Genomic DNA, 5,000 nt, shown 5'->3' on the forward strand with positions numbered 1-5,000 from the left:
TAGTGAATACGACCTCACTTTCCTTTTCCTTATGAACTTTGCATTTTGTTAGGGGTAATAGGGAAATAACTAACACCTGAATCATCAATAGCCATTACCTGGTATTTCATTTCCCTATCTTGGGTGGGAAGGGAGATTTTTTGACAGTGCAAGGACTGCCACCGTTGAAACCTTTAGATAATATTCGTTCATTCAAATATATGTTCCATGCTATGAAAAAAAAAGTCTAAAAAAAAATATAAATAAACAAAGATTATGTATATTACACAAACTTAGTATATGGGACTTGCACTTTACGAGTTTTGGGCTAGGAAAAAGACTATAGGAAAAGCTACATAAGTTTTCCGTGAAAAATTTAAATAATTCTCAGTTTTCATCAAGGAAGTTTCCACAGCCATTATAACGATGTAACTTTGATGTTTCTTTGTTCATCTTAGAGCTTCTGGGCTCTTTTCCTCTAAAGAATGTTATTATAACTCTCGTAGTTTCTTGAAGATGTTTTGTCCCGTTTCTGCCAATCTCTTGGGAGTGTAATCTCAAAAGCAATTTAAAGTTTTTATAGAAAATCAATAAAAGATTTTTGACTTGTTGCTTTTATCTCGAAAAAAACACACACACATACACACACACACACACACACACACACACACACACATATATATATATATATATATATATATATATATATATATATATATATATATATATATATATATATATATATATATATATATATAGCTGAGAAATAGGAAACTCCCAATTCAAGTAATCAGAAGTATTGAAATGGATATTGCCTCAGATTTCATTGATAGAACATATTTTAAGTTTAATCATAAGTGTTTAAGCGTATATTATGAAATGTTGAATCCTCTATAAACTTCTTCAGAGATAGAATATAATTCTTCTTATTTTGTACTGCATAAGATTATATTTATTTTTTTATTATTGACAATTCTTATCTGTTCAGTTTGTACATTTTTTTTTCATGGTTTACGACGCCAGTCCAACTCACAAAACTCAGAGAGAGTAGGAGAGTCTTCGTGTATGCCATAAGCATTGAGCCTACGATGTAGTTATATCAATAAATAAGTTTTAATGCAACAAAATATTACATCCAACAAGAATTGTCGAGGAAAATGGAATAGTTAAACATCACATCAATAGCTAAATTCCTTCAAAGTAATAATGTGAACATATTGACCACAAATATAAAATTGACGACGACCAGGAAGGTAGCAAATTCAATCATACATCCAAGTTGAAGATATTCTACAATGAAGCTTGATGTTGATGCTGCTTCATCAAGAAAGAAGCTCAATAATTTTTCAAGATAAAAGCTCAACAAATTAACAAATAATTAGGTCCTATACTTTATTTGTGTTGAAATAATGTAACATTGTGCTAGAGTGAAGTTTTACTATTTTTAGACTTAGGAATGCTTACTTGTACAGTAAATGTTTACCAGTAGAGGTAATTTTACATTAATAATCCCGGTGTTTATAAAAAAAAAAAATAAAAAAAATACCCGAAAAGAATAACTACAATTAGAATGATCTAGGTTTATAAAGTTTACTTCATAGATAGCTCAGTAGCCTAATCTAATTCATATAGAAATTCATGATGATGTTGGGTATTGAACGTGTTGAGCGATTTAGTATTAGTAAAGATCCAAAATTTGTTGCAACCAGATGGCATCATTGAGTAGATGATATTCAGATTTATTCAGAAACATTAGGTAGTATTAAAGGGGCAAAGAAGAGAGCCTATCTACTGCATAGTGCAGGTAAAGAAGTTCGGGTAGTGTTTAAGACACTGTAACCTGTAGATGACACGTGTAGCGGAAATTAAGGCGCTTGCCACATATTTTGCTCCTCGGGTCAATAAATGTTTTGAAAGATATCAATTTACAACGCAAGCAATTCAAAGGTCATATGAAAATATAGATGCATTTGTGACTTTACTTAAAATAGTAACTGTCCCATGTGAATTTATAAAGTTAGAAAATATAATTGACCAACTTATTGCTCAATTTACATCGCAGGTGCTAAAAAGAAATGGTGCAAGACAAATAATTGACACTAGAGAAGGTGTTATTTATAGACAGAGCTTTAGAAATATCAAAATAAGTAATTCTACAAACAATAGAATGGAAAATTCTAAAATAAGTAAAATAGGCTTAAGATTCAAAAGTTATGAAAATTAGAAAATGAATATGTCAAAGGCTTATCAAAGTTCTTAAGTATCACAATCATACTTAGAAAAAGAAACTACAGGAGAACTAAATGCTCGAGCTGTGGTTAAAAAAAAAAAAAAAATTATTATCTTGCAATCTTTCATATGAAGCAAAGAAAACTCCTGCCACAGAGCAGATATGACTAAATTTTAGAAATTTTGGGCCTTTATACAAATACTTGTAGGCTTCTTAACCATGCCAATATATATATATATATATATATATATATATATATATATATATATATATATAGATATATATATATATATATATACACACACATATATATACATACACACACACACACACACATATATATATATATATATATATATATATATATATATATATATAGAGAGAGAGAGAGAGAGAGAGAGAGAGAGAGAGAGAGAGAGAGAGAGAGAGAGAGAGGTAGTCAATGTAATTATTGTCTCTAGTGAAAACTACTGTACGGTAGTTTTTCCGTATATATATATATATATATATAATATATATATGTATATATATATATATATATATATATATATATATATATATATATATATATGTATGAACTGTATATATATATATTTTTTTTTCGACTTCTTTTATTGCCTCTCGTGGCATGGTTGGAAGCAACCTGGCCTTCCATTTAGAAGGGGCTATCGTTCGATCCCAAGTATGAGGTATAAATTTATTTCTATTTGAGCTCGATGTTGTGTTGATATTTATCTATATTGATTCATTAGGGGTAATTTGAATGAATTACTATCAATTGTGTCACGTGGTGGCCGGGAAGTCGTGGAAAACTTGCTGGTAAGAGACTGATGTTTCGCAAGGTAAATATTGAACTGCAGTTAGCTGTTAAGTTCTGACTTCTTTTAGAGCCTCTGGTGGAATGGTTGGAAGCAACCTGGTCTTTCATTTAGAAGGGGCTAACGTTTGATCCCAAGTATGAGGTAGAAATATATATATATATATATATATATATATATATATATATATATATATATATATATATATATATACTGTATATATATATATATATACATATATATATATATATATATATATATTTATATATATATGTATATATGTATATATATGTGTGTATATATATAAATATATATATATATATATATATATATATATATATATATATATATATATATATATACATATATATATATATATATATATATATATATATATATATATATATATATATATATATATATATATTAATATGTTTCTGGTTTATTCAAGTTTTATATTTGTTTATGTTTTTCTTTTTGTTTATTTTGATATGGTTGCCTTTTATGATTTATTAAGGTTTAATGATTAGAGTAGAAAGTGTGATTGTTTGTTGTTGTTTAGGTTATAAGAAATATAGTGTTAAGGTAAAAAATGTATAAATATCTTTCTGGCCCAAAATCTTGTTGGATTATAACCAAGAGGAAAAGTTTGAGGTGTCGAGCTATTTGTCATTATATATCAAGGTGTGGGGTTTGGCTTTTTGTAACATCCTCAACACTTTTGGTGTAGGGAGTTACTAAATTTCATATATATCGTTATGGTAGGATAAAGTTCACTCTAGTTAAGATGCCATAAACCTTTGAAGGTTGCTCATGAATGACAAATGCAAGCGACAGTGGTATTGCCCTATCAAAAGGCTCTAGAGACTGACCATATTACATATAATCATCGCCCAAACCAATCTCCTTCCCAAGCTAGGACCAAGGAGGGCCAGGCAATGCCTTCTGATGACTCAGCAGATAGTCCTATCGGCAATATTTTGTCCAAAGCCAAGTATGCTCATGTAAGGAGCTTAAAGACTACAACGTTAGGCAATTACTTTAGCCACGTCTTACTATAATATGGAATAACTGCCTATATCCAAAATGGGTAATGTTGATGCTATATCTCTTTTGTCAGTAAACAAAGCTTCGGAAGATTATTGTGGTGGTATTCTTTTAGGTTTAGTAAGTGGTGTATCTATTACAGCAAAGGATATTTTTAGATATATAATGAAAGACCAGGTACTTATAAAAGTCGTTACAAAGTAGGAATACAGGTAGGAAATATAGGCAAAAGTAGTAGTTGTAATACAGGGTTGTATCATGAAAGAATCAATAGTTGTTATTCCTAGTTCGATGAGGATACAGTTTTGTCAGAAAAAAAAGTTTATTACAAAGACTTTTGTTTGGTGGACAGGTGTGGATAGGTATATTGAGGTATTTGTTAGAAATCTTATTAATTGCAATGAAACAACCCATCAAGTTGTTAGAATACATCCTTGCGAGTCACCCGGATATCCATGGAAATGTTTTCGTATAAATTTTGCAGATCCTTATTAATATTATTTTTCTTGATAGTGGAGGATGCGCACAGTAAATCCCGGAAGTAACTCTAATTCAGATAAAACATACTGTGCAACTGTAAAAGTATAGATGCTAATTCTCGCAGCTCATCGTACTCCGGATAGAAATGTAACAGAGTTTATAGAGCTTTGTAATGTGAATAGTAATAAACATACATTTTCAGCAATATATCATTCTCCCATGAATAAAACAGCTTAAGATTAGTTCAAACATTTAAGCATAACGTGAAGTGTAGAAAAGCAAACCGAGTAACATTTTTTCGTGTATTTAAGTTAGCATTGCCTCATAAAACAACAGATCTAAGCACAGCAGGTATGACACCATCAAATTTGTTGATGGGGAAGAGGTTTATGTGTTCATTAGATTGTATGTATCTAAATTTGCTAAGTGAATTTTAAGATAAAAGT

This window comes from Palaemon carinicauda, chromosome 26, assembly GCF_036898095.1.
Source record: "Palaemon carinicauda isolate YSFRI2023 chromosome 26, ASM3689809v2, whole genome shotgun sequence".
Classification (NCBI taxonomy): Eukaryota; Metazoa; Arthropoda; class Malacostraca; order Decapoda; family Palaemonidae; genus Palaemon; species Palaemon carinicauda.